The sequence below is a fragment of the Peromyscus californicus genome, unplaced genomic scaffold (assembly GCF_007827085.1).
Source record: "Peromyscus californicus insignis strain IS unplaced genomic scaffold, ASM782708v3 Scaffold_21__1_contigs__length_65335640, whole genome shotgun sequence".
NCBI lineage: Eukaryota > Metazoa > Chordata > Mammalia > Rodentia > Cricetidae > Peromyscus > Peromyscus californicus.
In genome coordinates, this window is record NW_026294514.1 from 25,661,818 (window position 1) to 25,680,975 (window position 19,158).

General features: G+C 45.3%; 1 protein-coding gene and 1 long non-coding RNA gene across 3 annotated transcripts in view; one reads left to right on the forward strand and one right to left on the reverse strand.

Moving 5' to 3' along the window:
• The window catches only part of Marchf4 (membrane associated ring-CH-type finger 4), a 122,297-nt gene that overhangs the window by 76,330 nt on the left and 26,809 nt on the right, over positions 1 to 19,158 (reverse strand). The gene's annotated exons all lie outside the window — the stretch shown is intronic.
• LOC128117659 (uncharacterized) overlaps positions 1 to 19,158 on the forward strand; it is a 49,938-nt gene that overhangs the window by 6,832 nt on the left and 23,948 nt on the right. The gene's annotated exons all lie outside the window — the stretch shown is intronic.

Here is a 19,158-nt window from a genome sequence, read left to right on the forward strand (position 1 = left end):
TACTTAGTGACTGGCACAGCCTACCCTCAGAATTTATCCCCTGCCTCCTCCTTAATTTTTATTTATACTTTGGCATAAATTTTTTCAGATATAAAAAAGAATTCAGATATAGCTGACATGGTGATATACTCCTGTAATCTTAGCACTTGGGAGACAGAAGAACCACAAGTTTGGGGCCATCCTGGACTACATAGTAAGACCCTCTCTCAACAAATTGAGATATAATTTACATACAGTGATAGTCACAGGTTTGAAGTTCAATAAGTTTCACTAAGTCATGCCTGTTTTTATGAAGTCCTCATGTTTTCTGTTGTCTGGATTATGAGACATTTTTTGTTTTCCAAATGCTGGATTATGTTATAATATGTAATCTATCTATGATTATATTTCTACTTCCCTCCAATAGACAGACTCTAAAACAGCTCCTCCCCATCCCCAGACAGACTTAAAACCTAGAAGCAATGTGGTACAGTCAGCTTGCCCTCCCTTCTCGGCATCCTGGAGAGACTGGGGATGAATCTGTTTTATTTTTAGGTCCCCAGGGAAAGTGTTTCTACAACCTCTCTCAGTCACCTGTCTCAGCGCTTAGCAACCGTGAACACTAGAAAGTCCTGTCCCCGTGTGTCCCCGACTTTAAATGAGTAATAACAACTAATGTGGATGCGTGTGTTACCAGGGCCACAGCTCAGATAATAAGACAGCAGAGGAAGCTTGGCACCAGGAATGCAGATGTGTAGGTGCTGAGATCTGTGCACATTGACACCATCCCTTCCCAAAACCAAGATCGTGATGGGGACGGGGGAGGGCTCCTACCCAGGACCACAACTGGGGAGAAGCCATGTCTGCAGTTGTCAGAGCTTCAAGTTATTTTCTTTCCCCCAAGGAGAAAGGTAGAGATAATAAGATTTCTAAACAGTGGCTTGGTTTAAACAAGGAAGGGTTCTGTAAGCCCAAAGAATACTTGACTGCCTAAATACAGCCCATGCTGGGTTTGAAATCCCTGCTTTAGTGTTTGCAGAGTCTCTGTCTGCTTCTGTTTCCTTTAATGTTGAGGATACCTGCACGACAGGCCAGGCAAGCAAACACACAATCCTGACTTCAAGAGGGGAGAAAGCCAAGGCTTCAGTACTCCCAATGACCCACGGAGACAGCAGACTCACACTATGGATCTGTTTCACTATGCCTCCCGCTACATCCCATCTTCATCCTATGGGGTCATTAGAGCCCCTGCTCATCTCTCACCACCCGCATTTTATCAGGGGTTTGTGAAGGAATAAGGGGTGAGTCAGAGCAGATGCATGGACAAATGCAGTATTGACTGCGTAAGACGGTAGCAGTGACGGGTTTTAAAGATTTGCGGCATTAAAATCCATTATGACAAAGGTGGCAGACTCTTATAACCTAAGGTCCCCCATCATCTCAGAAATGGGAAAGATATCAGGTTATATATTAGAACCTAGGAAGCAATGGTGGTCCCTAGAAGAACAAGACAATGCCACGGCCCAAAAGCAACAGGGTCCAATGCCCACAAATGGAAATCCTGAGCCAGTGCAAACCTTTCCTTGTTTTTAAATCAATTATCTCAAGTGTTTTGTTATAGTAACAGAAAATGACACACACAAGCCCCTGAATGATCCCTTTGTCAAAGAAGAAATCAAATGGAAACTTCAGTCATTAGGAATAAAAATAAGACATATATCAAAGACATGACTGCAATAAATTTTACTTCTGTTTACATTCACATAAGAAAGAAGAAAGGCTGAAAGCCAAAAATCTAGATATTCATCTGAATAATTAAGAAGAATAGCGAACTAAACCCAAAGTAGAGAGAAGAGAGTCCGAAAAATAAGAAATGAATGAATGGAAATGGAATGAATGAGAATGGAAACGAATGAATGAATGGAAATAAGTGAGAATGGAAATAAATGAATGAATGGAAATGAATGAAATGGAAAACAAATGCTCAGAAGGAAAAAAACAGCACAGCCAAAAACTGTGTTCTTGAAAAAACAAAGAAAGAAATAGAGAGCTGCGTGTGGACGTACATACCTATAATCCCCTCACTGGGGTTCAGGGCAGAGGCAGGTGGATCAGGAGTTTTGAGGCTAGAAAGGCTAAATAGCATGTTCCAGGCTAGCCCAGGCTACATAGTGAGACCTTGCACATGAACAAACAAACAAATGTTAAGTGAAACAGATACATCTCTAGCAAGACTCATCAAGACAGAAAGAGAATAGGGCCAAGGTAACAGTATCTTCCAGACACAACAGGACAGATGCTCGAACATGAACTCCCAGATACTGTGGCATCATGTACAGGTTCCAGCCAGAAGGGAGCCCAGCACTGAGAGGGGGAAGTAGGCATGAGCTCCCACCCCTAACCGAGAGGCTATCTCCAACTGACAATTGCTTACAAAGGAAAAATCAGTTTTCTCCTATGGAGTCTCACTGGATGTATTAACCACCCTTGAGGGCAGACACCATGACCAGCAGTAGATGGCTAACACAAAATGAACTCAATGGTGTTTTCATAGATTTTTTTGTTTGTTTGAGCCTTTTTTTTTTTTTTAAAAAATCTTACTGGTCCTTTGCTCATATAGTATGATTTTGATTTTGTAATTTTATGGGTTTTGCTTTTGTGTGTGTGTTTCTTGTGCCTTAAAAAAAAAATCTGGCTTGCTCTTTTATTTGCCTGTTTTCTAAAAAGAGAGAAAGAAGGCATGGAGTTGGATGAGTGGGGACGAGGGAAGGATCTGGGAGGAGATGCGGGGAGGAGAAACCATGATCAGAAACACTGCATGAATTTTCAATGTAAATAAAGAAATAATAAATAATTAAATAAATGAAAGTTGTTTTTTAATTAATCAAAGGGAGATAAGGGCGGGAGAGAGGGCTCAGCAGTTAGGAGTGGTAGTGCTCCTCCAGAGGACCCCAGTTCTGTTCCCAGCACCCATATTGGGCAGTTCACAACCACCTGTAACTCTCGCTCAAGGGTGTTCAATGTCCTATAGCCTCTGTGGATAACTGCCCTCCCAAAGCCATGTAAATAAAATTTAAGAAAAGAAAAGCACAACTTACTCAACCACCATAAAAGGAAGAAAAAGTCCGACTGTCTCTATCTCTGCTAAACAATCAGTTATCTCTGCTTGCAGTTTTGAACTATTTGTTCAAAATTGCACACAAAGATAATTGTAAACCTCAGGGCTTCACTGCTAAATTACTCGAAACATTTGAGAAATAAATGGCATTGATAATATGAAAACTGGAAAAAAAAATGGAATACTACGTTCTGTGATTCTAGACCCAACACGAACTTCAAACAAAAGTAGAATGGCTGGCCATTGTCTTCCATGACACAAAAATCCTAAGCACAGCCCACAACTCAATTCAATGAGTTGAATCAGTTACACATAACATCAGCAGCACTTAGAGCCAAGTAAGTTCTTGCAGAAGTTTATGAACAAATGAAAACCAATCAGCCTCACTCATGTCAGAAACAGAACATAGGGGAAAAGTCACATGATCTCTCTCTCTCTCTTTGTTTTTGTTTGTTGTTTTTTGAGGCAGGGTTTCTCTGTGTAGCCCTGTCTGTCCTGGAACTAGTTCTGTAGACCAGGCTGGCCTCGAACTCAGAGAGATTTCAAGGCAATCATAATCAGAATTCCACCTTTCCTTTGGAAACTGGCCTCCGTTCTATGAGGGAAAGCAGTGGCTGAGAGTGAGCAAGGCGGTCTTGAAGAACTGAGCTGTGTGGAATACCACGTATCAAGTCCTACCGTAGGGCCACGCTAACACAGTTCACAGTTGGATTGGGGTGGACAGAGAGATTCCCAGAATCAAGCAGTGTCCAGACGCAGGTCCACAGACAGTCAGTCACACGAGGACTTAGTCATGACCAATGTGAAAGTGCAGGCCAGCAAGAATCCAGTCTTTTCAGTACATAGTGTGATGTCAATTGCATACTGCAGAGTACAGCCCCGTGGGTGTGACGTGGTTGCTGCTGCTTTGAAATCAGAGTGATCGTGACTACTGTCACAGGACTGGACCCCCTAACATTCTGTCATGAAGGAGAGCGAGGGCTCACAAGGCTTTTATGGATTCACGGGGCCCATGAGTCAGAGCCACGGGGGCTTATGAAGCTGCCCACAAGCCCACAGGAGGCCCCATCACTCTGCAGGGGATATAATCAGTTGCTGGAGAGAGGGGGGACTCTTCTTCCCTATAATGGAACCATGTTCCTGTAGTTGACCCCATACCCACACTCCTATAAGTAACCCCAATTAAACTAGACTTGGGTGGGCTGGTTTCTTTGATTTGTTATTGATGCTCTATTTGGGGTAAATGGACATTTGTTCACGTCTCCTGAGGAAAAAATTAATGAAATCATACTCATGATTTCATGTGGAAAAAAAAAATGAGGGTGACTCTCCCCCACCCTATCCACAATTATCAATTCTAGATTGATTAAATGTGAAAAGAAAATCTATAAAGGAAAAAAGAATTTTTACCATCTTTGGGATGGGTAAAACTTTCCATATAGCATACAAATAGAATTAACCACACACAGGTTGGGGTGCATAAAATTAAGGAGTTTAGATCATTCAAATATTTAGATGAAAGGTCAAGTTTCTGAATAGAAGACATTTGTAAAACACGTATGTGACATAAACGAAACCCAGAATATATAATGAGCCCATGAAGCTCACAGAGACAGCAGTGTGCATGTTATGAAAGGAGATGGCCCAAAGGCCAGTACCATTATGGGGGCAGGCTCAGCATAAACAGTAACTAAAAGAATACACACAAAGCCAGAGTTAGCTTTCAGGTAACCCCATCAAATCAGGGCAAATTATACCCATCAAAGATGCCATGGGTTGAAGCAGCTATGCAGGGCCCTCATGGCTGGTTATGAACTGGTTCGTAGACAGTCTCTACTGATGGTCCACACACAGGACACCTGCCCGGGGACTAGCTGGACACACACATCATAATATCAGTCCCTTGGTTACTCCTGCTTTACTCATTTTCTCTCTGCTCTCAAATAATGTCTTTTGACCTAATTTCTTTAAAACTGTCCAAGTTCTTTGTCTCACCTGTTCTCCCTCAGGGTCAGCCCATGAAGGGATGCCTGGCTGTGGGATACATCCCTTTGACATCCCTGGAAAGGAGTCACAGCTGCAATCACTCCCACCTGTGATTTGGGGGGGAAATTCTGTAATATAACATGAAAGCAGCTATTGGGCTTTCTTATCACCCCCTCAGATCAAGACATTGTATAGACCTGTAGAAGTGATCTCCCTCCCCTTAGAGCCAATACTTAATGTTGGCTTGATAGACAGAATAGACTGTGATTTTTTTTTTTCCCGGAGCTGAGGACCGAACCCAGGGCCTTGTGCTTGCTAGGCAAGTGCTCTACCACTGAGCTAAATCCCCAACCCCAGAATATGATCTTTAAATGTGGCCATATCCCAAACCATGTAACCTGTGAATGTATGAGAAAAGAGATATAAAGCAGCCAACGGGTTGACCTGAAAATAAGAAAATTTTAGTTTTGTTTTTTTGAGACAGGGTTTCTCTGTATAGCCATGGCTATCCTGGAATTCACTTTGTGGAACCAGGCTGGCCTTGAACTCATAGAGATTCACTTGTCTCTGCCTCCCTAGTGCTGGGATTAAAGGAATGCACCACCACCACCACCCAGCTGAAAATAAAATCATTTAGATTATCCAGGTGGGCAGGATCTAATCTCACAAACTCTTAAAAGTGGAAAATGGTAGAAGAGTGAGTCAAAGGCACAGTGTCGCACAACTATAATCCCATCACTTGGGAGGGAGGGAGGGAGAGAAAGAGAGAAAGAGTATGAGAAATGACAGGGCTGGTAGACGTGAAGAAGGAAAAGGAGATCTAGGAGTCACGGACTCTGGTGGCCGCTGGAAAATTGAACGGAACCTCAGCATCTAGAGGGCAAGGAAGCAGGGACCATATCTTCTCTCACAAGGAACTGAGTTCTGCCAACAACCCAAGCGATCCTAGAATAAATGCCCTCCCACCCCCATGCCTCCAGAAAGGAGTTCAGTGTGTCAACATCTTGATTCTGTTTCCCCGCAGCCCACACTGGGCTTGGGATCTGCAGAACTATCAGAAAATAAGCATCTGGCATTCAACCCTGCTTAGTTTACAGCAGGTTAGTACAGCCATGAGGGGAAACTGATCCAGTCAGCACAGAGGCAAGGACAAAGGACGTTCCCGAAACAGTAGCCTGCTTAATCAGAAAGTCATTCCATTGAAGAATCAGTAGTCAGATGGTTGAAGAAGTCAGGAAACATATCAAATATATGAAGCTGGAAGAACTGTCACCCTGGGGTGCTAGGAGACAGCATGAGAGGTGACCACCACTATCCTGATGGCTATCAGCTGATTCTGGTAATCTGAATGATGTCTGTGCTGTAAAAACAACAATAAGGCCGGGCGGTGGTGGCTCACACCTTTAATCCCAGCACTTGGGAGGCAGAGCCAGGAGAATCTCTGTGAGTTTGAGGCCAGTCTGGTATACAGAGTGAGATCCAGGACAGGCACCAAAGCTACACAGAGAAACCCTGTCTCGAAAAAACCAAAAAAAAAAGAAAAGAAAAAAAGATCAACCTGTTAACGATTTGCATAACATCTGTGCAGTTCACAGTTTGGGCTAGAACTGGCCAACACATGAAAAGGAAGGTCCCGGGGCAGAACAGAACCACTGGGCTGGGCATGGATTCATTTAAGTATGGCATTGAGGAAGAAGTCTGTCTTAGTTAGGGTTTCTATTGCTGTAAAGAGACCCCATGGCCACGGCAACTCTTATAAAGGAAAACATTTAATGGGTGGCTTACAGTTGAGAGGTTTAGTCCATTATCATCATGGGGGGACATGGCAGTGTGTAGGCAGACATGATGCTAGAGCTGAGCGTCCTACATCTTGATATGCGGGCAACAGGAAGTGGTCTGAGTGTCACTGGGTGGGGCTTGAGCATATATGAAACCTCAAAGCCCACCTCCACAGTGACACACTTCCTCCAACAAGGCCATACACCTAATAGTGACACTCCCTGTGAGCTTATAGGGCCAATTACATTCAAACTACCAGAGTCTGACATTAATTGGCCTCGATACTCATAATCAACTTCAGGTGATAAGCTAAGGTGAGAAAAAGGCAGAAAGAACCACATCCATGGGATTCCAGGAATTTCATTGTTGGTTGAGCAGCTGATGAAAGAATGCTGCAGATGACAGAAAAAAGAAAAATAGGAAACCATGTGAGAGTACCCCAACAGGGTTCTCAGAAAGAAGAAACCCTCAAGGCTGACGTGCACTTGTGGAATTAGCAAGGGAATGTTAAACATGAATCTGATGGGTAAAAGTGACCAGACATTTGCCCATATACTAAAGAAATCACATAATATGATCCCATCTAAGGGGAAAGCCTGGCGTTTGAGTTTCTAGTGAGGCATGATCGGGAAGACTCGGAGACGCATCCACATGAAAGAGGGTACCAGTCAAAGCAGCAGGAAGGGAACATAAGAAGGCGTGGCTTAATGACTAGATCCAGGGGTGGACATTGGTATTCAATGTGGTATTGTTGAGGACAGAATACAAGCAAATGGGTTAATAAACATACTAAAGGGCTGGGTGCCGTGGTGCATACCTTTAATCCCAGCACCATTGAGGCAGAGGAGCTGATCTCTGTGAATTTGAAATTAGGGAGTTGCAAGCTAGCCAATGCTACTATAGGACCCTGCTTTAAAAACAACAAACCAAACAAAATCACACCAGCAGCTAAAAGAAGAACAAAAAACAAAAACAAAACAAAAAGATCAGTAGCACCCACACCACATACTGTTAGAAACTGAGGAGCCATTACGAAATTAGCTGATGACTCATAACAGTATGGTGACAGGAAATGATACACAGACAAAAAACAAAACAAAACAAAAAGAAAAACAAAAAAACCCAAGAGAAATCTGTAAACACTGAATGGCACTGTTTAAAATAACACCGTTCTAGATTCTAATGAGGAAACTCACTTTTTAGATGTTGAAGATGCTCACACCCGTGTCCCCATTACTTCAACAAAGTGAGCAATCCTTGAACTGTTGCCATAAGAACAAAATGAAAACTGGTCCATTCAAACTGGGTGGCAGTTTCCAGAAACCACATGAGTGTCTTCCTACGCAGTAGAAATTGCTCTGTGATTATGTCAGTTGTTAAAGTACTTATTCTGTTAACTAGTTATTAAAGAGCAGTTTTATATCTATCATCTATCTACCTATTTATCTATCTATCTATCTATCTATCTATCTATCTATCTATCTATCTATCTACTATCTATCTATCATCCATCTCTTCTATCTATCTATCTATCTATCTATCTATCTATCTATCTATTGTGAGACCAAAATGAGCCATCTTAGAAATAAGAACAAAATGCTTTCATCCTAAAACTAAGGCCTAAGATTTCTCCTTTTAGGCACAGGCCATGAGTTACTGGAAAAGGCCATGAGGTACTAAAACCAGTCAGTTCAGATTCCAGAAACCAGGAAGTGTAAAAATACAATCACAAGGTAGTCACAAGGTAATGACTACCGGACTATGGAATGTCCTCTCCCTGGTTCCCTAGGTAACTGACCATAAAAATGTCCCCACCTGAGGGCAGCCAATAAGAAATAGTGGTGGGCAACCACCCCCTTAGAAAATAAGATTAAGCCACGATTTCTAGAAAGTCCCTAGAAGCGAGCCAATCAGAATTGTACCCATACTAGCATCCCTAAATGATGTAACCTTGTGGGTTTTGCCTTTAAAAACTGAGCTTGCAGAGAGGTGGGCACTTCCTCAAGCCTCCACTGTGTTGGATGTATTGGATGAAGTACCTGCCTAGGCTTGTATTGCTTTTGGATATGCTTTTGGATATTCCAAATTAAACCTTGCTTTTGCATTCTGGCGTGCTCATCTTTGGTGGTCTTTCTGGGGGTTGCTATCTGGGCACAACATTATCTATCAATCATCTGTCTCTCCTATCTACCTATTTATCTATCAATCTATCATCTGTCTACTATCTATCATCTATCAATCATTTATCTTTCTATTAATCTATCATATGTCACCTATCCTCTGTCTATCTACCTATCTTCTATCTATTTAACATCATTTATCCATCAATCATCTAACATCTGTTTTATCTCTTTCATCTATTTACCTCATTGACTATTTTATGGTCATTTGATAAATTAATTTTGGAAAATAGTTTCAGATCAATTCAGTGTTGATACGTTTATGCAGAACCATTTCCTCTGTCACAAGTAAAGCACACACAGATAATTTTAAAAGCTTTCTGGAAAGCAATTTGGTAATCCCTGTTAAGCCTGAACTGTAAAAATATACGTGTTCCCTGACCAACAAGCCACTTGTAAGAAATTATCCTAGTCAGGTGTGGTGACTTTAATCCCAGCACTTGGGAGGCAGAGGCAGGCAGATCTCTGTGAGTTTGAGGCCAGCCTGGTCTACAGAGTGAGTTCCAGGACAGCCAGGGCTACACAGAGAAACCCTGCCTTGAAAAACAAAAACAAAAACAAAGGAAGGAAGGAAGAAAGGAAGAAAGAAAGAAAGAAAGAAAGAAAGAAAGAAAGAAAGAAAGAAAGAAAGAAAGAAATTATCATAAAGAAATAAGGACAGTATGCAGTATGCGAACAGGTCAGGCTGCATGGATTTCTTGACAGAATTGTCTAATGAACAGGATTCTCAAACATGCGCTAAGTTTTCAACAACAGGGTGCTGGCTGAATGCAGCGAGTCAAAGGGTAGCTGTGTGGGTGTGGAGCTTTGGAATCAGTGCTGCGAAGACATAACGTCAGACATTGTTATTAAGTTAAAAGGAACAGACTGCGAAGCCGACTGACACTTCTATAGTAAGAAGAAATGCCATATGTGTAAGACCGTGGGAATAGGCACCAAAATATTTACCGTTATTTTGGGGATTGGCATTATGAATACTGTTTATTTACCTGGTGTTTCTAAAATTTCCACATTGAGTATGTCCTGGTTTTTTTGTTTTTGTTTTTTTCAAACAACAATGAACACATTTTTAATTGCCCATTAGCTTTTCTAGAAGCCAGAGGATCTGGCAGCCCTGAGTTCCTGATCTTGACTAGCTAATCCTTCTCATCATCCTTAAACTTCCCTTCTCTTTCCTGCTCTTCCCTTCCCTCCTTAAAAATTCTGTTAGTGAAACCATATCCCATAAACGCCAGCATCTCCTGGAGACTGTTCCAAACAGTCACGTGTTGCAGGTTGCCATATGGGGGTTTTCTTAAATATCGTATGGCCAGCATTCGAGGAGCGAGGGATAGCAAGAGGAGAAAAGCAATCCAGTGGAAGAGACTGCTATCAGAACCAACAGTGTCACACGGTGTCAGATCAGTGAGGTCAGGGAAGATTTCCCGAGAAGGGATTGGCAGGGTTGCACAGGAAAGCAGGAACGGCAGGAACCCACACCCGGAGGACCGGGAAAGCTGTGCTTTGAGCTTTGCATGCTTATCTCCTCCAACCCTCCCAGCAGGCCTGCCAGCCTCGTTTTCCTCTCCTCACATTTTCTTATGAACTTTAGAACACAAAAGGAGCACAAGTAATCTACGCAAGAGTGTGATTGTCACTGTCTTTCCCTTTCCACTGAAGAGAGCAGGACAGTGACTCCTGCAAACTATAGCTCCTCAATGGGGTTGCCAAGTGGAAAGATGGCCATTAGAGACAATCACAGAGGCTCCTCCCAGCTGTGGAACAATCCTTCCATACACTGTGAGTATGTATTACTCTCATGGGTTAATAAAAAGCTGACAGGACGAGAGTGGTGGGCAAGAAGTTAGGCAGGAAGGCCAAACTGAGAATGATGGGAAGAAGGAGGGTGGAGTCAGGGAGAGATGCCAGCCAACCACAAGGCATGCTAGAGGACAGATAAAACCACAAGCCATGTGGCAATACATAGATTAATAGAAATGGGTTAATTTAAATGTAAGAGTTAGCTAGTAACAAGTCTGAGCTATCGGCCGAGCATTTGTAATTGATACAAGCCTCTGTGTGTTTATTTTGGAGCAGGCGGTCAGGACAGGAAAACTCCACCTACATCTTCCAGCTGTAGGCCGCAGCTTCCACAGTGGCTCTTGTCCCCTTGGTTTCAGCACCCACAGTATCCCATCCACTGGGTGGTCTCAGTTTTCACTGGGAAGTGTGAATTCCCAAACCCTATTCATTTGCTTCTTCCTCTTGTCCCTCCAGCTTTAGGGTGTTACCTTTTTGCGTTGTATCCCATTTCTGCTTTTACTTACAGAACCATGAACATCTTTGTAACTAGGTCCCTATATTAACAACCTCCTTGAACACACCCTGACCCAGCCAGACACACACCTATTGATTGTCTGTACTGCTATACTCAGGGGTTTTGGACTCCAGAATCCTCAAGGGTGATTTCCAAGAGTCGCTGAGCACTTAACCAAGGGTCAAGGTCTTTAGATCGGTCATCACATTTCATCCTCACAATGACCCTCTGAATCCAGTGCATCTCCCAGGCCCAGAAATGTTCCCTAATAACAAGAGGGGGGATGGGAAGTGGGACCACAGCCATGCTCATAACCATGAGGCTGTCTTCTGGTTGGATGGAAGAAAGAAAGGAGATGGGGGAAGAGTCTCAAAATGAGACAAAGCAGAGAAGGGACCTCAGGACATTGGACTAGCCCATTGACCTAGGTGCTGTAGCTCTTGAACCACAGCTTGTCTCGATAACCTTATCTCCAAAAGCGTTCTTCCTAAGCACACACACCTCCCCCCCACCGCCCCCAGCAGCAGTTATTTCATTCAGCACATCAGTGAGAGAACAAAGTGCCTGGTTTCTGGTGGGAGAAAAGGTGCAGAGAAATCCAGGTTGCACTCAGAAAGGACTCTGCCCTTTTCCCAGTCCTCAGCGCCTGCCTTCTCTCTTCTACTTCCCAGGGTCCTCCATCCCCAGTCAGGAAAAGCCCATAATCCTCTTTAGAAAATCCACCCATCCTTCAGGCCCTGGCTCCCTTGGCATCTGCACATCGCAGGGAATTCAGGTTGCTCTGACTCTAATTAGCAGGTGCTAAGCAGTTTCCACATTTCTTAGTAAATATGTCAAAACACAAAATCCACTCATTCCTCTCCACCCGCCCTCCCCCTCCTTTCGTGAAACATGCTTCTCTCTCTCTCTTAGCTGCTCAGCTGAGAAGGGTTTTCCTTCAGCAAGAGAGAAGGTAGTGTTCACAGGAGAAGCCTGGTAGTTCAACAAGCCTTTTAAACTCCTCATCTACCCTCTTGGTCATCATCCATCTGTCACATGATCATCGATTTGCCCACCATGAGGTCATGGCAGACTTAGGGTTCTGGGTTTTACTGGGGTCTCTAAACTATAAAACAGTATTACTAAGGATCCCATCAAGTCACTCCAGGAGACTCCATTATCACCCAGGGCCCAGCCAGGGCAATACTGAACCACAGAGCCCCAGGGGAGTTACACTCTTAATTCCCACCATCTTTTTGGGCTCCTGCTGGGAGATTTAAAAACAATTTCTTAAATGAAGCAGCAGCTAGCTCCTTCCCTGCTGGGCTGCTCCTCCCGGCCCCTCTAAGTCACAGGGGTGGGGAAACCAACCATCTCCAGGCAGAGGCCTCTCTCTCTTTTTCCTACCCATCCTGGCCCTGAGGGAAAGAAACAGGAAGGCCAGAGTGCAGAGTCCTCCAAAACTGCTGTCAGCCTTGTGAGACAGCCTGGGCCTTGCAGCCCTGCTTAGGTCTCCTGGCCCAAACAAGGCACCTATGGATGAGTTGGAGGGGAAACTTTTCCACCCGATTGTGGTTTGATTTAAGGCCACACGTGAATATCAACCCCGAATGACTTGGAAGTGGTAGCAGTTCTGTTCTGCCAGGAGTTAACTTACAGCTCTCTCCAGCTCTGCCTCTAGAACCCCCCACACCCCTAGACTGTCCTTGAAGGAGGTTGAGGAAGAACACTCCTCGGCTTGAGTCGCATAGTGGACTCAGTGGGCCCGCGGGAATCCAGGGGAGACTGTGATTTCAGCTGGGTCTGCCCACACAGCTACTATGTGCAACCAGCCTTAGCACTCACGCCTTTTTGAGCATCCCTCGGCCCGCAGAAGGGGTGGGGAGAAAGAGAGGATGAAATGAAGAATTTCAACAGTATTAACAGTGCTTTGGGGACATACGGATAAGTATTTTTTTGGGGGGGGGACACAGAATACGGGACTCTCGCGAATTTGGATACTGTATTAGCCTAACCTACTCAGTAATATCCACACTGTGGTCCTGAGAGGTGGCACACCTTGTTGAAGGTGACATGGACAGCCCGGGCAGTGCAGGGATCAGGCAAGACGCTCATTGTTTCTGGTTTCTGTCCAAGGTGTGTACTGCTCCCCAGTGTCAGTCACTTCCTCTACTTCCCACTCCTTTTCTCCCCTAGTCATTTTGTCTGCCGGGGGGGGGGGGGGGGGGGGGGGGGGGGGGGAGGGGGGGCAGGTGTGAAAGCCCCAGGAAGACAGTTGCTAGAACCACTCTGAGGAGGAGGCAGGCGGTAGGGCTCAGCCGGAGTCATTTTCATTAATTTATACCATTTTGCAGCTTCTCCCGCGGGCCTGCCCCCTGCTGGTGCTCTCCACCCCGACTGAGATGGTGCTTCTGTTTGTTTCCATTGTCTGAGAAATGACAGGGCTTTGATTACACCCACGGTCTCTCATGAGAAGCTCTGTTCTGACTGCCCACATGCAAAAGACAGCCATCTGTATCCTGCCTCGTGGCTGCTTGTTGCTGAGGGGTTTAGGCTGAGGGGCCACCTCAGTCCACGGCTGGGGCGTGCACGGGGGCTGAACAGAGAGCAGGGCAATCCTAAGGGCAGGACACAGGTAAATAGTGGGTGTTTGTTAGCATCAAAGGCGAGAGAGACACGGAGAAAAGCTGGCATTATGAGGGTTCAAGCAGGACTCAACTTTCTGTATGGGGACTCCATTTTCAATGGAGGTGACAGAGCTGTGAACCCAGGGGTAGGGGGTGACCTCAATGCATGACCATAGAGGTGTGATTCCAAGTATTTAACAACTTGACCTGAACAGACAACCGATCAGTCGCTGTGTAGCTGGAAGAAAGTCCCAGAGGCCACCTGTAGTGCATGCATTCACCTTTTGGTTATTGGTCTTGATGAAGTTCATCCCCAGGAAGGAACTGAAAGGCTAGAATGATGGAGCTTCGGACAACAGCTACTCATCAGCCAGCACAGAATGGCAATGCCAGAGACCTTCCATATCAGCTATATACATGGAGATTCTGGACAGGGCTGTAGCCCACTGCTTGTCTTAGGGACAGCCAACTTCTCAGCATCAGCCCACAGCTGTCTTCTGGGGGAAGGAAGCCCGCTTATTTCTCATCTTCTAATGTTCAAGAAGAATCGAATGGTGTGTGTGTGTGTGTGTGTGTGTGTGTGTGTGTGTGTGTGTGTGTGTGTTACTTGACTAAAAAAAATTACATACTCACCCACAGGTGCCTGCGATCTCTCCAAAGATGACAAAACCAAGATTGGTCATCTATGGATGTAACTGGAACCCACAGGACACCCAACTGGCACAGGGAGGGCAGCCTTTCACACTACATGCCCCTGTCTCCGAAGAGAAATGGCCTTTCTGGTGTAAAAGGGCCCCCATGCTCTTTTGCTTTGGTATCTCCGCTGCTGATGGACGGGCTGGGGCTAGGACAGACCCTCAGAGGGACTGGTAAAGCTGCGGGGGGTGACTTGTGACAAGGCCAGGAGAATGGTGGAGAAGTGGGAAGAAGTCCCTATGCAGTCAAGGGAATGGGCAGGGTGTCTGAGGGGTTCTCACTGGAGAAGTCACACTTCCCTTCAGAACAGTGGTTCTCAACCCGTGGGTTGCGACCCCTCAGGGGTTGCATACCAGATATCCTGCAGGTCAGATATTTACATTGTGATTCATAACAGTAGCAAAATTAGAGCTATGGAGTAGCAATGAAATAATTTTTGGTTGGGGGGAGGGTCACCACAACATGAGGAACTGTATTAAAGGGTTGCAGCATTAGGAAGGTTGGGAACCAGCCACTGCTTCAAGAGAATTAGGAGTGGGCTGTTTCTTCCCTCACACCTGCAGAAACATCTACAGCTCTCTTCTCTGGGTCTTGTCTGCACTGGGCTCCAGGAAGTGATTACCACGTGTGACAGTCCTTTTCCCTTCTCAGAAGGCTGCTGTGTCTGAGCTCCAAACCAGACTGCTCCCCAGGTCCCTGTTGGGGCCACCAGCGGTAGGCGGGCTCTTGTAATCACCTCCTGTGAGGTTGTTCCGTAGTGACAACTAGAGAGGTGACTGAGGAGGCGGGAAAGCACAGGAATGATACATTGTCTCACCGAAGAAGCAGGGGCCTGTGGAAAGTGCAGGCTTGAATGAAAGACTGCGCCAGACTAAGGGAGGTTTAATGGACTAAGACAAGAGTTGAGGCATCTTTTTCAGTTGACAATAGGGAGCCATGGCAATTTTCTTAACAAAGTATCTGCTTTAGTTCAGACTGCTTTAACAGAAGAGCATAAATTAAGTGACTTCAACACAGCCATTTCTTCCTCACAGTTCTGGGGGCTGAGAACTCTGAGGCCAGGGTACCGATGTGGTCGGGATCTGGAAGGCCTCTCTGCCTGGCTTTCAGCTGACTGCCTTCCTGCTGCATCCTCCTCCTCCTCCTCTCCTCCATCCCTATCACAGGAGCTGCATCCTCAAGACCTCATCTAAGCCCAGCTCCCTCTCAAAGCCCCCTCCCCCTACGATGTAATACCACCACACTGAAGACTGAATTTGGCAAAGGACACACACACACATCCAGTCCATAGCAATGTCTCAGGAACTGGGAGGCAGGAAGCTAACATCCACGTTCCAGCCTCTTTTGTAGATCCTTTATCCAGCTTTATGCATCTATTTATATACCTATTCTTCCCATCTCTCTGCGTATCTCCAGTTCTGAGAACAGCTTTGTGAGGATATTTCTATTTTGCAGGCAACAATACTGAGTTTTGAAATGTCCAACAACATTCATGGCATCATACAGCAGCTAGTGAATACAAAATGGGATCCTAAGTGAAGCCTGGGGACTTTAAGAAACTAGAGACCCAGAAGAGGAGCTAGAAGCACTATCTGGGTCAGATTAGTAATGTCTGGAACTACGGTGGGACAGGACAAATGATAGAGGAAGGAGGGAAGGGAGAAGGGAAGGCAGGCAGGCAGGCAGGCAGGAAGGCTGCCTGGATCCAAAGACTGGGTCTCTAGATAACTGCTTTAGGATGGATGGTGGAGAGAAGAGGGAGGACAGATACCGGGAATGGGAGGGATCACAGAGCAGTTAAGGGATGGGAAGGAACATTAGCAATATAGGGAATTTAGAAGAAGGCACAATTTTCAGAAGACAGACTTCCCTTTATTTTATTTATTTATTTTGTGATTTTTTTTATTTTATAATTTAATTTAATTTTACAAATCAGCCACGGATTCCCTTGTTCTCCCCCCTCCCACCCCCTTCCCCTCCTATTTTGTGCTTTTGAGACCACATGTGACCCAGGCTGACCTCTAACTTGCTAGTCAGCCAAGGATGACCTGACCCTCCTGATCCCCCTTGCTTCCATTCACCAAGTGCTGGGATTATAGATGTGAGCTGCCATGTGTAACTTGACTTCGATCTTTTGAAACAGCATGTCAGTTCAGAGGTCTAGAAAGAGTCCTTTTCACCTCCTAGTATGGAAGCACAGTCAAACAAACTGAAAGAGAGATTTTTCAAAATTCACTGCCAAAGATATATTTAACAGCACAGCCCTGTGTTGCCTGACCGTAGGTAGGGACAAGTCCTGAGTAAGATGTCATTAGGCAGATTCACCAGTGGGAGGTCACATAGAGTGTATTTGCACAAACCAGGACGGTGACGCCATTACTAGGCAATAAAATCTCATGGGACTCAACTGCCCATGTGTTATGTCCCTGACACGTATGCTGCATTCACCTTGGCCTGGGTACTTGGAGAATTCAGAGTCTCAGGCTCCCATCATGCCTGAAAGGTTGTAATGTACAGCTAAGCAGAGAAAGCAGGGCCATTCGTATGTATGCCAAGGTCAGAGGAGCTCTGTGATGGAGGTCTAACCATTTAAGTCTTCTTGTCTGTTCTGTGTATGATCAAATAGAGAGATCCCAACTCCTGATCTCTAAGCAGCCTGGCAAAGAGCTGATAGCTGCTGTGTGGAATGTCAAATAGGCACCCATAAGCCAAGCCACAAGCGTTTCCCGGCTTCAGGCAAGCAGACACTGCACACTTAAGTGCTGACTCTTGGGCTTAACAGTCTACCTTAGAGTCGGGACATTCTTACAGGGTGACCAATCGCTTAAATTTCTCGGATATTTCCCCATTTTTAGAAAAGTAAGTGCTTTGTCTTGGGGTATGTGTTGGTTCTTGGCAAACTGGAGGGGGTGGTGGTCACCATGTGAACTAACACTTGGAATTGTGTTACCCGATATACACAAACACACACACACACACACAAACACACACACACACACACACACACACACACACGCGCGCGCGCGCTGTGGAATGGTCTGTATGGCAAATGTGTTGCTGACTGGTCAATAAATAAAACACTGATTGGCCAGTAGCCAGACAGGAAGTATAGGCAGGACTAACAGAGAGGAGAATTGAGAGAACAGGAAGGCGGGGGAGGGGGGGCGGGGGGGGGGGGGACGACACGACACTGCCAGCCACTGCCATGACAAGCAGTAAGTGAAGATGCCACGAGCCATGTGGCAAGGTATAGGTTTATAGAAATGGATTAATTTAAGCTGTAAGAACAGTTAGCAAGAAGCCTGGCACAGCCATACAGTTCGTAAGCAATATAAGTCTCTATGTTTACTTGGTTGGGTCTGAGCGGCTGCGGGACTGGTGGGTGAGAGAGATTTGTCCTGACTGTGGGCAAGGCAGGAAAACTCTAGCTACACACACACACACACACACACACACACACACACACACACACACACATCAAAGGTAAGATCTGCTTCATTGTATTCCTACCCTCTTGGGAACATACATAGCTAGGAACATTGGTGTTTTCTGTGTAATGCTATGATTAGACATGTCGGTTCATTCATTCAACAAAAACTCATTGAGGGCTAGAGAGGTGGCTCAATGCTTAAGAGCACTTGTTGCTCTTGCAGAGGACCCAGGTTCAATTCCTAGTACTCACATGGTGGCTCACTACTGCCTTTACTCCATTACCAGAGGATCAACAGGCATGCATGTAGTACCCAGACATACATGCAAGTAAAACACTCGTACACATAAAATAAAATAAACAATGAATTCAGAATAAGTTGTTTTAAAAAAAAAAAAAAACCTAAAAATGAAGAAACAAAAAACTCACTGAATGTCCTTATCCTGCATGCGACATGCCAGGAAACAACAGTCCCAAGGAGTTTCAGGAGGATATCGTCTAGACGGGGTTACAGAACTAGTAGTATGCAATGAGCAAGCTCTGTGATCAGTAGGAAGAGACACAGGCAGCGGTCCCAACACACCGTGGGGCCCAGGAACCTCTGAAACATGCAAGATTGTCAGCCATGTGAGCAATGGCAGGTATGTTATGAGAAACAGAGACTTTCATAGCACAGAGAATAGGGATCTACCAATAGCTGGAAGAGCATAGCCACTTTGATCCTGAGGGCAGGTCAACACCTTTGAGGAAAGTGCAACAGAAGATGGAGGGCGGGGCTAGGCAAGAGCTGATGGAGGAGGGACTTCGGAAAACATGTCAGGGAGGAGAGGGGGTCCCCAGAGGAGGGGGAATCCTCGGAAGAAGAGGAAGTGAAGAAGCGTCAACCGTTCCACAGTCTGTAGGGAACAGAGCGGCGAAAACAGAAGTGGTAGAGGAGAGTCAGGAGAGGCTCAGTGGTCCCAGAAGGAAATGAGGGCAGCTGGGTTTGAGTTGGTGTCAGTTTCGAGATGACATGCATGGGCTGGAGAATCATGGGAAATAAACGCCTCAGGTGGGCGTATTCATTGGTAATTGCCTCCAGTGGGAGG